Consider the following 17,958-nt stretch of genomic DNA (forward strand, 5'->3'; position numbering starts at 1 on the left):
GCGGCCTAATGGAAGGGACACAGGACCGAGTCAGGACACCTGGGTTCCGATCCCAGCTCCGCCACTTGCCTGCTGTGTGACCGTGGGCAAGTCGCTGAATGTCTCTCTGCCTCCGTTTCTTCATCTGTAAAATGGGGATAAAATACCTGTTCATCCACACTCTTAGAATGAGAGTCCCATGTAGGACAGGGACTGTGACCGATCTGATTATCTCATATCTATCCCAGTGATTGGCCACAATAAATGCTTCACCAATACTTTATTTCCAAAGGGGAGAAACATTCATTCAATCGTATTTATTGGGCGCTTACTATGTGCAGAGAAACGAAAACAAGACCAGCTATTGGAAAAGAGGAGCAGCGTGGCTCAGTGGAAAGAGCCCGGGCTTGGGAGTCAGAGGTCATGGGTTCTAATCCCAGCTCCGCCGCTCGCCAGCAGTGTGACTTTGGGCAAGTCATTTAACCTCTCTGTGCCTCAGTTACCTCATCTGTAAAATGGAGATTAAAACTGTGAGCCCCACGTGGGACCACCTGATTACCTTGTATCCCCCCAAAGCTTAGAACAGTGCTCTGCACATCGTAAGCGCTTAACAAATACCACCATTATTAGTAGTATTAAATCAAAAATGCAAGAGTGAATCTTAAACTGCTACTACTACTAATAATGATAATTATGATAGAAATAATAGCAATAGCAATGTTGTATTTTAAGATGCTACTGTATGACAAACACTGTTCTAAGCTCTGGGGTCGATACAGGTCAATAAGGTCAGGCGCAGCCCCTGTCCCACATGGGGTCTCACAGTTTAAATAGGAGGGAGAACAGGTATTGAATGCCCATTTTATAGCAGAGGAAACTGAGGCATAGAGAAGTTCAGCGACTCGTCCAAGATCACACAACCAGACACGAGGTGGAACCGGGATTAGAACCCGGGTCCTCTGACTCTCAGGTCCGTGCTCTATCCGTTCGGCCACACAACTTCCTGGAAGAGAGGGTCGGTTTCCCAGAGGAAGTCTCAAGGATAAGACTGTACCATCAGTAACGTTACGGGAACCGACATAGACCCACACAGACATTTAGAGGTACGAAAGATATGACTAATCGAGGGGGAATTAGTATCCACAAACTCCCGATTCCCTAGTCGAAATGTTTCTACCCGGTCATCCATGTCTAACCTGCGGTTCAGATGTAAGACATTGCCAGTCGAGGAATCACATGGCAAAGCAAAGCATCACAGACCCATCAACAGGTTTAATGTCACATAAAGCCCCTGGTTCACACTAATAGCATTGATTTACCCGTGCCTAATTTTGCGGGGAAATGAGGACCCGTTCAGCTTCACAGGTGTTTTCCAGAATGTTGCCCCTGGGTACCTCTCGATGTGGAATAAAGATAAAAGCATCCATCTCAGACCCATTCGCTTGATAGAACTGCTTATTCCTGATCGGTTTGGAAACCCTCGAACCAGAGCTTTACTTGGCGGCTTAAGCCAGAGTCTTGGAATCCGTGTCACGTTGGGGGAAAAATTCAGGTTCAGGAAGTATGTTGAGAGGTCCCTGCTCTAGTGCGGCCTGGAACTTGCGATGAGAATCATGAGACCGGACCGGGAGTGATGCTAAGTTGGCCTAATTGGGCCGGACAGCATTCCCTTCGAGGATTCAGTGGAAGATGGATTTTCCAACGGGCTCTATCTGATCATCCGACAAGCTAGCTGCGTGCGATAAGCCCATTTCGGGTCGAGCTACATTATTCATTAATTGTCCTGCGCACTAATCTCGCCAGCCCATTTCCCCTTTGGCTACTGCTTGCGTTCCTCAAGCTCCGAGACCTGCTGTTTTATGGCTGCGATAAGACCTCTCGTTAATTTGTTCGTGCTCTGCAGCAGGGAGGAAAGGAAGCTTTCTGGCATTTTCTGTTCTTGCCAGGCTCATTAGGGAAATGTTCCCACTCAGCTCTCCCATTTTTCACCTGCGTGGCTCGCTTGGGGATGGGCAGAAGCGGGGCCGGATTACCCCCACTGGGCCCTCGGCATGGGCTGCGGTGACACCACGGGCCCCCGTTCCTCCCGATGTCACGATCGGGTCATCCCAGTTCCTCTGCCGAGAAGGGCGTATGTGGCAGAGGTGGGCAGAGAGGGTGGGCAGGCAGGAACGTTCTCTGGCACCGAAACGTTTTCTCTTTCATCTTGTTTTCGCAATTCACCATCCCTGACTGCAGGAGGGGAAGGAGGGAGAGAAAGGGAGAGAGAAGGAGTAAGAGAGAAAGAGAGGGAAGAGAGAAAGAGAGAGAAGGAGAGAGCCAGAATGAGAGCGGCGATCGCCAAAGCAGAGTGAAAGTTCAACTGGCAGATTGCCTGTTTCTATGCTCTCTGAAAGTCCGTCTCTCTGCACCGATGATAGAATACTTTGCTTGGTTGCTTCTGAAGAGCATCAGAGGGTTTAATCAGATGTTTCTAGACACACTGTGTGTGTGCATGGGTCTGTGTATGTGTGAGTATGGGTGGGCCTGTGGATTTGTGGCTAGGTATACAAGCGTGTGTGTGTGTGTTTATGTCATGAGTAAATCACACACAGACACACATACACGTAAAAAACATACCGCATGGACGCTGCAGTAACTCTGCTTGTGTGGGAGTGATGTGCGTGTGGGGCTGTGTATCTGTGTTCTGGCGCCAGGAGGTTTGTACAGATGTGCACATAGACGTGGGTGATTTCACTTACGTGTGTTACATGTGGGGCTGCGTGTGCACGACAGGTTGGTGGGTGTGAGTTTGGAGGGTCGATCTACGTGCGTTGTGCCTTGGCTGAAATTTTACGAAGCTCGGAAAGGGCCTTCTTTCATTTTCTGCAGAGGGAAATAACCGACAACTGAGAGGAAGCCCGTTTGTGTGTCTGTAATTAACAAGGACCGGATTTAGGTTGGAAAGCAGATCACGGAAAATAGCATCAAAGAAAATGGGGTGGGGAAGGACTCTTAGGATTAAAAAACTCCAAACATCGAACGTTAGTCGGGATTTCCCACATATCCGTAATGATTACATTTTTAATGGTCTAGAAGAAACAGCTCTTTACAAGAACTACACTATACAGTGTGCTGGCATGAGCAATAAAAAGGGGAAAATCTTTATTTAATATTGATGTATTTTTCCGGCGCACTGTGGGTGTTTGGCCAAAGAGTATTATATTTTGAATCATTTTATTATCTGTGGGGAGAGAGATTTTGTATATGGATATACAGTACTTTTATATATAGTTACTCTTATATACATACTGTGTGCATATATACAGTATGTTTATGTACACTTACTAGTATAAACATACCGTATGTATATAGATGTATGTATATATACATACTATTATATCCGTGCTTTATATCTATATGCATACATATTTGAAGAAGGCATCACTGATGATGAAATTAACCTATGAGAGTGTATGTGGCTGTATGATTTTTTTTAAACGGCATTTGTTAAGCACTTACTATCTGCCAGGTGTTGTCCTAAGCGCCGGGGTGGATACGAGCTAATAAGATTGGACATAGTCCCGTGTCCCACATGGGGCTCACAGTCTAAACCCCCATTTTACAGATGGAGTGACTGAGGCACAGGGAAGTTGCCGAAGGTCACGCAGCAGATAAGTGGCCGAGCGGGGATATGAACCCAGGCCCTCTGATTCCCAGGCCTGTGCTCTTTCCACCAGGCCACACTGCTTCCTAAATGCCACTGAGAAATGTTTCGGCCAGGAAATGAACACTCGCTAGGAAACCAAATAGTTGTTCTCCGAAGATGGATTTCCAGAGTCCTAGAGTGGAAATTAGCATTTATTTCAGGAAGAAGTGGGAGGGAGATGTCCATTTTGAGCTCTATCTCCTTAAACCAGGAAATTCGAAACTTCTTTCTTGGTGCAAATCTATTCCTCTGTGTTTTTAATCAGAGCATGGAAGGTTTAAACATTCCCCGGGGCCTCTCGCAGTGGTTTTTTAATTGTATTTGGGCAATTTTTTATGGTATTTGTTAAGCTCTGCCAGGCACTGTGCTAAGTGCTGGGGTAGGTTCAAGCTAATCAGTTTGGACACAGCCCTTAGCCACCAAGAGACTTACAATCTTAATCTCCATTTTATAGACCAGGTCATTGTGGAGTCTAATCAGCCACAGGAGGTAGAGATGGAAAAGTCAAGTGATAATACTGAAGTCTCCCTTTCATCTATGAATTACTACCCGATTAATGCACAGATAAATGGACCAGCCATCTAGACATAGCTGACTCCTTTCGGAAGAGATTGGTCTACTGTCTGAAAGAAAAGAGGGACCCTCTCTCATCTTCAGAGCATTTTATGACATCTAGGAACGGTGAATTATTTTTTGAGAGGCAGTACTTTAGATCGTTTTATTCTGGTCATGTTTACAAATAAAAAATTTAGGATGCAGTCCTGGAGAGGTGATTAACCTCTGCAAGTGATCTACCCACCTGGATCTGAGTACGGTGCCCTGCACATGGCAAATGCTCAGTGAATATCACTGAATGGCCGATGGATGGAGCAAAACCTGGGCCGCCATTCGAGTGAATTCAGAAACAGTTTGATCATGAGAAGGTCGTTGATGAGAACGTGTCCATTGATTTTTAAATCAGATGACTTTCCTACTGCAAAAGATAAGGGGATTTTGAAATATCTCCGGCATTCCCCTATTTGGCCTTTTCTTTCTTCTTTTCAAGATTTCCCCCGTTAAATTCCCCGCATTTGATCGGTGGACATCCCGAGATTCCGGCTTTTCTACCGAGACGTGTCGGCTCTCACCCACTCTTTCCATCTCCGTTTCTCCCATTCCGATGCAATAATCCTCCTCCCCCAGTTGCTGCTTCTGTTTACATTTATCACACGTAAAATTGCTGATGAGGAAGGCGTGCTTTGCTTTCTTGATCCACCTTTCAAGTCCACTAATTAAGAGATCGGGGCTTCATCGAAAGGTCACTCCTGCCCCCAGCTTTCTGCAGCGGCAGGCAATGATGGCGGAGGAAAAAAGAAAAAAAATAACTGGTTTTTTCCTCTTTATTTTACTGTGTAAGTGAGATTCAAGTGATTGCATAACATTCACTCTGCCAGAGCCCCACTCATTTGGGATGGTACCTAATTTTACTGCTGGGTACTGTGCTCTTGGAAAGGAGATAAATAAATATTCTGTACTTGAAAGACCCAAGGCCACCATTTTTCTCTCTGTAGGGGCTGAGGGGAGTGCTCGAAAGGGGATAGCGGGTAGAAGTCTGTCGCCTCAAACCTGAAATCTGATCACCCTACCCACGACAAAATAGAAAGAGGAAACCTATAATAATGCAGAAGCAATCATTCTGCTCCACTCTGCGTGGGTTAGATTAAAAAAAAAACAAACTCACGTGATTCAGCATGCTCACGTAGGTCTAATAACACCACTGTGATACTTGCATTTGTTTGTTTCTTGGTTTTTCAAATAATCAGGGCCAGAAATGTGTCAGACGAACCGGGAAGGGGGAGCGGTTACAGCTAAAATTTTGTAGCCGAGGAAATGGACGATCATTTGAAATAAGAGGAGGTTCATCTCCTCCTCTGAAGAGCTACGGCTTAACGCGTATGATTTTCCCCAGGAAGTAGCGACACACCCGTTATTTAAGATTTTCCTCCCTTTTCTAATAATATTTACTCTGCTCCTTCTTATTCTTGGAGGAATTCGCGCTTGGGTTGGAGTATCGCCGTGTGACACAAACCCCGTCGAGTCTTGTTGCTTTGACGAATAGAATTTCACAGCAACGTTTCCTTTGAAAAAGCACCCGCACCTAGCAACCCGAAGAGTAATTGTGGGGGGTGAGCCGCAGAAGGAGGGATGGCGAATGAGGCCATAGTTAAGGGTGGACTTTGGTCCCCAAAACACAGAGTTGCGTTCACGGTGAGGGAATGGTGGCCAGGCTAGATACTCTTGGGGATCTTCGTGAAAGGCAGGGTTGCCTAGTGGAAAGAGCACAGGCCTGGGGAGCAGAGAACCTGAGTTCTCATCTCAGCTTGGTCAGTCAGTTGATCGTATTTATACTGAGCGTTTATTATGTGCGGAGCACCGTACTAAGCGCTTGGAAGAGTACAATAGAGAAATAAACAGACCCATTCCCTGCCTAAGTGAGCTTACAGTCCAGAGAGGGAGAGCTGAAAGTCGAGACCTCAAAATCACACTTGCCTGCTGTGTGTTCTTGGAAAAGCCACTCAGCTTCTCTGTACCTCAGGGTTCTCATCGGCATTAGACCGTGAGCCCTGTGTGGGACGGGGACTCCCTCTGACCTGATTATTTTGTATCTCCCCCATCACTCGGTACGGTGGTGGGCACACGGTAAGTGCTTATCAAAAATCACAATTACTATTATTACGGTGATGGGTATTCATTCAATAGTATTTATCGAGCGCTTCCTCTGTGCAGAGCACTGTACTGAGCGCTTGGAACGTACAATTGGGCGACAGTGACAATCCCTGCCCATTGAAGGGCTTACAGTCTAATCGGGGGAGGCAGACGGACAAAAGCAAGACAACTTAATCGCAATAAATAGAATCAAGGGGACGTGCGCCTCATTAACAAAATAAATAGAGTATTAAAAATATATGGGCGACAATGAGGGGAGAGAGGGTGTCTCTCTTCAATTTGGAGGCCGGAGACCATAGGTCCTATTTGACAACCTCTCTGTCACCCTGAGGGTCATGGCGGGCTGGAAGACCTTAGTCAGGGTACTCAGCTTAGACGGGGTCTCCGTTCCCCTGGGGCCCCTGCAGGATTCAGCCCCAGTTCCTAGGTTTCCTCCTTGCCTAGCACCTCCTCAGGATCCACACACGTTTCCCGGCAAGGCGGGCTTTAAGGATGGGTAGTGTCTCGGTTCTGAGGTGGGGCCGCACCCCGGTGGTTTGTAGTTCCGTCGGCTTTAAGGCCCTCATTCGCGTTATCCCCTCCTATCTCGCCTCGCTGCTCTCCTACAACAACCCAGCCGGCCTACTTTGCCCCTCTCATGCCAGCCTTCTCTCTGTACCTCATTCTCGTGTATCCGACCTCCAACATCTCACCTGTGTTCTGCCACTGGCCTGGATCGCCCTCCCTCTTCATATCCCACAGGCGATTACCCTCCCCGCCCTCACAGCCTTAGTGAAGGCCCATCTCCTCCAAGAGGCCTTCCCTGACTAAGCCCTCATGTCCTCTTCTCCCTCTCCCTTCTGCATCACCCTTGCATTTGGATCTGCACTCTTCATTCACCCTTTCCTCAGATCCGCAGCACTTCTGTATGTATCTGGAATGTATTTATTTATATGAATGTCTGTACGCCCGTCTAGACTGTAAACTTGTCGCGGGCCAACACGGATCGACCAACTCTGCTATACTGTACTCTCCCAAGCATAGTGCTCTGCACCCAGTAAGCGCTCAATAAACACGACTGATGAATCGATCCATCAATCATTAATACTTATTCAACTTTCACTCTTTGCAGGACACTGTACTAAGTGATTCGGAAAGCACAGCAGAGGTAGACGGGAGCCTCGTCATGGACTCCTCCAACCAGAATACCGAATTCAGCTCAGGCAGTGAAAGGTTTAGGAAACTTCTGGTTCAGAATGGAGCAGCTGGTCTTGATGGATAGAGCAACAGGCCTGGGAGTCAGAAGGACCTGGGTTCTAAACCCGGCTCTGCCACTTGTCCCCCGAGTGTCCTTGGACAAGTCACTTCCCTTCTCTGTGCTTCAGTTACCTAATCTGTCAGATGGGAATTAAGACTGAGAGCCCCATGTGGGACATGGACTGTGTCCAAACTAATTAGCTTGTACCTACCCCAGAACTTAGTACAGTGCCTGGAACGTAGTAAGCATCTACCGAATACCAAAAAAACGAAAACCCACGACAACAACAACAACCCAGTAGGATCTCCCCATCCTGGGCCAGGTCTTGTTTCTTTCGGGAACCTGATTAGTTAGTTCTCAGTCCCCTACCGGATTTTCAATCCTGCGTCCCTAGCCGCGCCTCGGAATTCCTAAGAGTAGGCTTTTCCTGAGCTTTGTCCTCCTCACCGCAGGTATCCTGGGAAGTCCTTCTAGATTGTCAGTCTACCCTCTTTCCCCACCTTTGCTAATCTGGTCACTCGAGGTTAGGGTGACTTCACTGGAGTAATTAATCACTGTGTTTCCCAGAAATGGAACTGAGGTACATTTGCCTTATATCGGAGAGAATGCCGTGAAAGAGAGTGGGTTATGAATGAGTGTGTATAATGAAAGAGAGGGGAGAGCCTTATAATTAGGGAGGAGCATAAATAATAATGAAAGTCATTAGTGCCATTCAGTTGAAAGAATGTCATAAATATAATTGGAGCATTAAAATGAAATCCATTATGACAAACATTAACAATACAAAAGAGGGAAAATGTGGTTATCTTTACTTAGACAGAGAATGTCAGTTTCTAGTGGGGTCCAGCTGGGATACAGAGAAACGCAGGGAGTCTTTTTCCTTTAGCATTTTTGGCTGGGAGATAGTGGGGAAACAACTGGCACAAGAGATAATAATGGTAATTGACAATGGTGTTTGATAAGCATCAACCGCTATGCCGAGCACTGGAATACATACATTTTTAAATATTCGTTAAGGGCTTACTAGGTGCCAGGCACCGTTCTAAGTGCCGGGGAGATACGTGGTAATCGGGTTGGGCACAGGCCAAGTCCCACACGGGGCTCACAGTCATCTTCCCCATTTGACAGATGAAGGAACTGAGGCCCAGAGAAGTGGCACAAGTGCCTAAATGGGACTCACACTCTGAGGGGGAGGAAGAATGGGTCTCGAATCCCCATTTTCCGGTCGAAAAAAATGAGGGTGGAGATGTGAAAGGACTTGTCCAAGATCACACAGCGGGCAAGAGATGGAAATGAACTGGATGATTTTTTAAAAATGGCTTTTGTTAAGCGTTTACTATGTGCCGGGCACTGTGATAAGTGCTGAGGAAGGTACAAGCGAATCAGGTTGGGCAGGTGGAGCTTCCCAGTTGGAGCTCAGAGTCATAATCCCCATTTTACAGATGAGGTAACTGAGGCACAGAGAAGTTACTGCCTTGACCAATGCCCCACAGCAGACGAGTGGCGGAGCCGGGATTAGCGGCAAGGTCCTCTGACTCCCAGGCCCGTGCTCGGGCCCGGCCATGATGGCTGGAGGTGTTTTATTCCAGAGGGAAGGGTCCAAAGCTATGGCAGGGGTGGGGTTTAGAGAAGCAGCATGATGTAGTGGATAGAGCCCAGGCTTGGGAGTCGGAAGGTCATGGGTTCGATTCCTGACTCCGCCACGTGTCTGCTGTGTGACCCTGGGCAAGTCACTTCACTTCCTTGTGCCTCAGTGACCTCATCTGTAAAATGGGGATGGAGACTGTGAGCCCCAGGTGGGACAGGGACTGCGTCCATCTTAATATGTTGTTTCCACCACAGAGTGCCTGGCACACAGTAAGCACTTAACAAACACCATCAATATTATAGGACCCCAAGCATTCACTGCCTGGGAATCAGCAATCTATTCACCGTTCGTCCCAGGGGCCCAATAAACTCAGGGAAGAGGAGCATTTGTCTTTATAAAGGAGCAGCTTTTTTCTCAGGGATTTTCCTTGTGACATTTCCCTAGGTTGGTGGCTCGGTAAAGAAGATCCCAAACAATCAATCCATTAATCAATCGGTAATATTTCCCGAGCACTAACTGTGTGCAGCGCACTGTACTGAGCACTTGGGAGAGTCCAACAGAATCGGTAGACACAATCCCCGCGACCAACCATCAGCAGTGTGGCCTAGTGGATAGAGGCTGGGAGTCAGAAGGACCTAAATTCTAATCCTGGCTCCACTGCTTGTCTGCTGTGTGACCTTGGGCAAGTAACTTTACTTCTCTGGATCTCAGTTCCCTCATCTGCATAGCGGGGATTAAGACTACGACGGGGACTGTGCCCCACCTGATTAACTTGTATCTACTCCAGCACTTAGTACGGTGCCTAGTACATAGTAAACGCTTAAGAAATACCCTAATAAATGAGATCGCTGCTTTCCCAATCACCCAAACAAGCAATAATAATGGGGGTATTTGTTAAGCACTTACTATGTGCAGAGCACTAGATACAGGGTAATCAAGTCATCCCACGTGAGGCTCACAGTTAATCCCCATTTTACAGATGAGGGAACTTAGGCCCAGAGAAGTTAAGTGACTTGCCCACAGTCACCCTGCTGACAAGGGGCGGAGCTGGGATTCGAACCCATGACCCCTGACTCCCAAGCTCGGACAATTTCCACTGAGCCACGCTGCTTCCCGATAGTATTTATGGTACTCTCCCAAGCACTTAGAAGAGTTCTTTGCACATAGTAAGTGCTCAGTAAATACCTTTGGTAACGATGATGATTGAGTTCTTAGTCTGTACAGAGCATTCGTTGAAGCCCTAGTGGAAAAAAATGCCTGCCCTTGAAGAGCTTCCGAAGTACCAGGGGAGCCAGGACCAAAAATAAACTGCAGGGTGGGGGAAGCAAGAGATTTTAAAGATTTGTCTGTAGACACTGTCAATCTTTCATTTTACCAAAAATACGTCCTCCCCAACTCCAGATCATAGGCCATAAGCTCTCCTCTTCATCCTGCCACCTGGAGTTTTCAAATTCCCCATCTTGGTAGACATGCCTTTCGAATGCTTTTAAAAACACCGCAAAGTAAAGGGAGGGAGAAGGGGAAGAAAACGAGGACATTTGAACGATTCTGCAGGAAATTATATGATGCTAAAATTGAACCATGTACAGTGTGTTCTGAGGGGGTTCCCACACCCACCCTGAGCACTGCAAAGACTAATGACGATTTTTTCTCCCCCCAGGCCTGTAATTTGAGGCGTGAAAAATTCAGATTACAAAACAAAAGGAAAAATTTGAATCCGTCTAGAGACGGAGGCAGAGGGAGACAAAAGCAACGGCAGCTGGGGAAGATTCGGGGGGGGGGGGGGGTGGAAATTAAGTATAAAAAAAATGAGTACACAAAGAGGGATGGGCAAGTGTGTGTGTTGAGGCGTGAGACTAAATAACGGGGTGGGGGGAACATTAGAAGCCGACAACGTTTCAAGGTCGGGATTCTTGGCTCTTCAGCCACCGCAGGGCAAACTTAATAAACGAAGGCCCCGGCTGCTGAAATCTTCACACATCTAGAGAAGCTGCGTGGCCTGATGGATGGACCCAGCTAATCCCAACTCCATCCTTACCTGCTACACAATAATAATAAGATCGGTATTAAGCGCTTACTACGTGCAGAGCACTGTTCTAAGCACTGGGGTAGATACGGGGTAATCAGGCCGTCCCACGTGAGGCTCACAGTCTTCAGCCCCATTTTACATATGAGGTAACTGCGGCACAGAGAAATCAAGTGACTTGCCCACAGTCACACAGCTGACGAGTGGCAGAGCGGGGATTCGAACCCACGACCTCTGACTCCCAAGGCCGGGCTCTCTCCACTGAGCCACGCTGCTTCCCTGCATGGCCTTGAGCTTGTCATTTCACTGCTTTGTGCCTCAGTTCCCTCATCTAATAAATGGGGATTCAGTGCCTGTTCTCCCTCCTATTTAGACCGCGAGTCTCCTGTGGGACCTGCTGATCTCTTATTTACTGCAGTGTTTAGTAGAGTGTGAGGCACCCAGTAAGTGCTTGACAAATGCCACAGTGATCATCTAGGTCCCAAATCTACATCTCCAGCCTTGATCTATCTCCCTCTCGCCAGTCTCTCATCACCTCCTGCTTTCAAGACATCTCTACTTGGATATCCTCCCGTCACCTCAAACTTAACGTGTCCAAAACAGAGTTCTGCCCTTCCCACCCGAACCCCGTCCTCCCCATGACTCTCCCAACATGGAAGATGGCACCCCCATCCTTCCTGTCTCACAAGCCCGTAACCTTCGTGTTCTCCTTGACTCTTCTCTGTCACTCAACCCACATATTCAGCCCATCACTGAATCCCGTCTGTCCCGCCTTCACAGGATCATTAAAATGCCCTTTCCTCTCTAGTCTAACCGCTTCCATGTTAATGCAACCACTCAGCCTATCCTGCCTGGATTATCAGTCTCACTGCTGACCTCCCAGCCTCCAGTCCATACTTTACTCTGCTGCCGGGATCATCTTTCTACAAAACGATCAGGACGTGCACCCCGCCTCTCAAAAGACTCCCATCGTCGCCCATCCACCTCCGCGTCAAACGAAAACTCCTCACCATTGGCTTTAAAGGACTCCACCACCCCGTTGCTTCTACCTCAACTCACTTCTCTCCTTCTCCAACCCAGCCCACGCGCTTCGCTCCTCTGACGCTAACCTTCTCACTGTGCCTCCTCTCGCCTGTCTCGCCACGGACTCCTAGCCCACGTTTTGCCCGGGGCCTGGATCGCAATCCCCCCTCGAATCCAATGGAGAATTCCTCTCCCCACTTTCGAAACCTTACTGAAGGCCCGTCTCCTCCAGGAGCCTTCCCACGCTGAACCCCACCTTTCCTCATCTCCCACTCCCTCCTGCATCCCCCTGACTTGCTCCCTTCGCGCTTCCCACCTCCGAGCTCCGAAGCACTTATATACGTACCTGTCACGTCGTTGATTTCTAGCGATGTCTGTCTTCCTCCCTCTAGACTGTAAGCTCGTTGTGTCACTTTATTATTGTATTGTACTCTCCCAAGCACTCAGTACAATGCTCTGCACACACTAAGCGCTCAGTAAATACGACTGAATGAATGCAACTGGGACTCTGCGCAACCTGATTACCTTGTAGCTACCTCGGCTCTTAGTACGGTGCCTGGCACAGGGTAAATGCTGAACAGATGCCACAGTTACCTTTATCAATAAGAACTGTGGTATTTGTTAAGTACTAAGCACTACGTTGCGTTGGAGTATCAGGTCAGACGCAGACCCTGTTCCACAGGGAGCTCACAGTCGGAGTCGGAGAGGAAACCGGTAACGGATCTCCTTTCGCAGATGAGGAAATTGAGGCGCAGAGAAGTTAAGTGCCTTGCCCAAAGTCAGAAAAGTGGCAGAGGCGGGATTAGAATCCAGGTCCTCTGACTCCCAGGCCCGTGCTCTATCCATTAGGCAACACTGCTTCTCTAGGCTAGTCTACAGATAGGACAAAGTCAAACCGTGCGGAACGAGACAGGGTAATCTTAGAGAAGCAGCGTGGCTCAGTGGAAAGAGCCCGGGCTTTGGAGTCAGAGGTCATGGGTTCGACTCCCGGCTCGGCCGCTTGTCAGCTGGGTGACCGTGGGCGAGTCGCTTCACTTCTCTGGGCCTCAGTGACCTCATCTGGAAAATGGGGATGAAGACTGTGAGCCCCACGTGGGACGACCTGATTCCCCTGTGTCTACCCCGGCGCTTAGAACAGTGCTCGGCACATAGTAAGCGCTTAACAAATACCAACATTATTATTATGATCGTCTGCTGGCCATTACACTGTAGGTTCCTTGAGGACCGGGATCATACTTACCCCAAACCTATTGCAAGTTGCGGTATTTGTCAAGCGCTTACTGTGTGCCAAGCACTGTGCTAAGCGCTGGGGGGGGGGGTACAAGGTGACCAGGTTGTCCCACCTGGGGCTCACAGTTGTAATCCCCATTTGACAGATGAGGTAACTGAGGCACAGAGAAGTTAAGCGACTTGCCCAAGGTCACGCAGCCGACTAGCGGCGGAGCCGGGATTAGAAGCCGGGACCTCTGACTCCCAGGCCCGCGCTCTTTCTACTGAGCCGCGGACTCGGTCGAGTGCTCAGTACAGTGCCCTGCCCAAAGTAAATGCTCAACAGATACCACTGATTGAAAGAAGCCTATTCCACAGTGAATGAGTTGGCTATTGTCCAGGAGTCCGGCGGCGAATATCGACTGGATACCTTGCAGGGTTCCTCGTGCTGACCGTGGTACGCCGAAAACAAGTGAGGCCGTTGTGGGCAGGGATTGTCTCTATTTATTGCTGAAGTGTACTTTCCAAGCACTCAGCACAGTGCTCTGCACACAGAAAGCGCTCAATGAGTACGCCGTTGAATGAATCCTATTGCCCTCAAAGAGCTTCCAGCCTAATCGACCCCTTCTCTGTTCAAGTGTCCCCTGAGTTTCTCTTCCCTAACCTAAAGCAGCGTGGCTTAGCGGAAAGAGCCCGGGCTTTGGAGTCGGAGGTCATGGGTTCGAATCCCGGCTCGGCCACTTGTCGGCTGTGTGACTGTGGGCGAGTCACTGCACTTCTCGGTGCCTCAGGGACCTCATCTGGAAAATGGGGATTAACCGTGAGCCTCACGTGGGACGACCTGATGACCCTGTTTCTACCCCGGCGCTTAGAACAGTGCTCTGCACATAGTAAGCGCTTAACAAATACCAACGTTATTATTAAAGCCTCTCTGGAAACCGTGGGCAGGAAATGTGTCTCTCCCCACTGCTATATTGTACTCTCCCAAGCGCTTAGTACAGAGCTCCGCTAGTAAGAGCTCAGGAAACACGATCGATTGATTGGGTCTGAGTTTTCTGGAGACTCCAGGAGTAACAGTGTTTTTGTTAAGAAGAGAGAAGCAGCACTGACTTAATGGATACAGCACAGGCCTGGAAGTCAGGAGGTCCTGGGTTCCAATCCAGGCGCTTCCTCCTGTCTGCTCTGTGACCTCGGTCGGGTCACTTTGCTTCTCTGTGCCTCAGTTACCTCATCTGCAAAATGGGGATTAAGACTGTGAGCCCCAAGTGGGACATGGACTGGGTCCAAGCTGATCAACTTGCATCTACCCCAGCACTTAGAACAGTGCTGGACATGAAGTAAGCACTTAACAAATACAATCATCGTCGTTATTAAGAGATTATCGCTTGCCGAGCACTGTAATAAGCAGAAGGAGGAATTGAACATCATCTCTGGTCCTCATGGAAATAATTCTAGAGCTGAAAATGTTCACTGAGCCATCCCCAAAAGAGATAAGCAGAACCCAGTGATGATAATCTGAAGGCACGTACTAGAGAAGATATTCAGGCTACTCTAAATCACTTCATAAATTGCATCAAAGTGTTAAGGACTGACCTGAAGAAAATGAAGACCCAATACCGATCTGCACCTGACAATTTCAATACGCAACCAAAGATTACCACTCTGGCCTAGTAGATAAAGCACGGGCCTGGGAGTCAGAAGGACCTGGGTCCTAATCCCAGCTCCACCACTTGTCTGCCGTGTGACCCTGGACAGATCACTTCACTTCTCTGTCGGTCAGTTCCCTCATCTGTAAAATGGGGGTGAAGACTCCGAGCCCCACGTGGGACAGGGACTGGGTCCGGCCTGATTATTTTGTATCTACCCCAGCACTTAGAACAGTGCCCGGCACATGGTACTCCGTGCTCGGCACAGCGTAAGCACTTAACAAATATCATATCATTTTAAAAAACTGAGTACGGGCCTGGGAGTCAGAGGACCTGCGTTCTAATCCCAGCTCTACCACTCTCCAGAGTGTAGGATCACTGTGGGCAGAGATTCCCTCGATTCTATTTATTGCTATTGTTTTTGTCCGTCCGTCTCCCCCGATTAGACCGTGTGCCCGTCAGTGGGCAGGGACCGCCTCTATCTGTTGCCGATGATGGTGAATAAAGGAAGGGAGCAAATCAGGGTGATGAAGAAGAAAGTGAGAATAGGAAAGGAAGGTTTAGTCTGGGAAGACCTCTTGGAGGAGAGGTGCGCTCAGTAAGGTCTAGAGGGCTCCGGTGGTTGGGCACGTAGCTTGACTAGCGGAAGAGGCGATCTGCCAGGTCAACCTAGACGACAAGATCGTTTCTTTCCAAAATTAGCATCTTTCTCTCATCTGGGTCGTAGCGGGTCCGATACGAAGCCGCGGTCTAATCTGGGATCCCTACCCCACCGGCCCGTTAGCCGAAACCGGGTTATTTCTCTTCTACTCAGTGTTTCAGCCTTTTCCGCCTTTCCCGTTCGCTTTCCGGTTGCTGTGCTTTCCACCGTTCCCTCTATTGCAGCGATCCACTCATCCTATTTCGCTTAATCGAATTAGACTTCCTTCCTTCGCGTGTATTTTGTGAGAAAAGCTGCACACGTCTGCGGGTTTGGAGCAGCTCAGAAGGTTTTCTCCTCCACGAGGGTCTGAGCGTAGCACTTTTCCCGACCCCAAAATGACCGACTGGAAAGGCGCTAATTGCTTAACTCTATCATGAGCCTCCTAAGCGCACCCCGACTCCTAAATCGTTCCTTCCTTGCAAATAGGGACTAGTCCCTTCCTATCTCGCCATTCCTCAGGGGGGCTTGCAATTAGAAAAAAAATGAATGAAATCAGCATTCTTTCCCACTTGCCGGGACCGAAGAATGAATCACCCTCGGCTAAGTGGCTATATTGGGGCTGCTCTTCAGAAAGCTGGACCCCGTGGAGAATATTTATTTTTTTGGGGGAAAGGCAGAAAAGTTTACGCAGCGTCTGTTTGACAACCGAGTAAGTTGTCGAGCTGTAAAAGTGCGGCGGGAAAATTACTATTTAACATCCAGTGTTTCCATTCCGGTCTCACACTTGCCCAGCAGCGAATTTTGTTGATGCTAATTAAGAAGAACAATGGAGTTTCGGAGTTATTTACAATTCTACCCATCGAGCCAGAGAAGTTTTGCAGATGTACAAGTTTCCTTCTGCGTTGGGGAAATGTGAAAAGCAATTATCCCCTTTGCAGGAGGTTAACAGTGTTGTGAAACTGTGAAAAAGCCTTGCCTTCCCTATCTGGACTTCCTCGGAACCCAAATCCGTATTCGGGGACGGTCCAGCCGGGTATTGCCGCGGATCTACTTCCATCGCCGCAACCCGGTTTCTGGTCCCAGCTCTGTTTGCTGTGTGACCTTGGGCAAATCGCCTGACCGCTCTGGGCCTCAGGTATCTCACGGTCAATCCATCGTATTTAATCAGTCGCCCTTACTGAGCGCTCCCCACATGCAGGACACTGTACTGTTCACTCGGGAGAGGGCAATACATCAGAGTCGGTGGACACGTTCCCTGCCCACAAGGAGCTCGCTGTCTAATAATAATAATAATAATGTTGGTATCTGTTAAGCGCTTACTCTGTGCAGAGCACTGTTCTAAGCGCTGGGGGAGATACAGGGTCATCAGGTCGTCCCACGTGAGGCTCACAGTCTTCATCTCCATTTTCGAGATGAGGTCACTGAGGCCCAGAGAAGTGAAGTGACTCGCCCACAGTCACACAGCTGACGAGCGGCGGGGCCGGGCTTCGAACCCACGACCTCGGATTCCCGAGCCCGGGCTCTTTCCACTGAGCCACGCTGCTTCTCTAATCATCGCAGGCTACGAATCATCCACTCACCATGGCTCCTACACTGCGCCCTGGGCTACGGGATCACTAGCAAAGATTTCTGCCTGGCAAAACACTTGGAGTTTTCCGGAAAGCGGATAGTTTCGGGAGGAATCTCCACCCCCAACCCCGAATAACTGACTGATGTGCTTGGCATTTGATCGCGTCAGTATCATTATATTCGCCCCACGCCTAACCCTACGGCCCTTAGGTACGTAGTTTTAAATAATTCATTATAAATGACTTATTCATTGGGAGGAATGCCTGTCTCCCCCTCTAGACGGTAAACTCATTATGGGGAGGAAACGTGTCCGCTAACGCTGTTGGACTGTACTCTTGCAAGCACTTAGTACGGTGCTTTGCACGTGGGAAGCGCTCAATAAATACCATCGATTGGCTGACTGACTGGCAAAGGCAGCAGCAGCAACCAAGGCGAACATCTGCTCGGTTATTGTGCGGCGACAGAGCGTCGATATTAAGATGGGGTCCCTTGCCCGATTATTATGTCCCGCCTTTAGAACACCGGGTAGGTGTCTCCTCCGCCTTTCCACTCAATGGACCCGGTGCCGCGGAAGGGATCCGGCAGAAGCAGCGCGGCTCGGTGGATAGAGCACGGGATCGGGAGTCGGAGGTCATGGGTGCGAA

This window comes from Ornithorhynchus anatinus, chromosome 21 (genome assembly GCF_004115215.2).
Source record: "Ornithorhynchus anatinus isolate Pmale09 chromosome 21, mOrnAna1.pri.v4, whole genome shotgun sequence".
NCBI classification, from domain to species: domain Eukaryota; kingdom Metazoa; phylum Chordata; class Mammalia; order Monotremata; family Ornithorhynchidae; genus Ornithorhynchus; species Ornithorhynchus anatinus.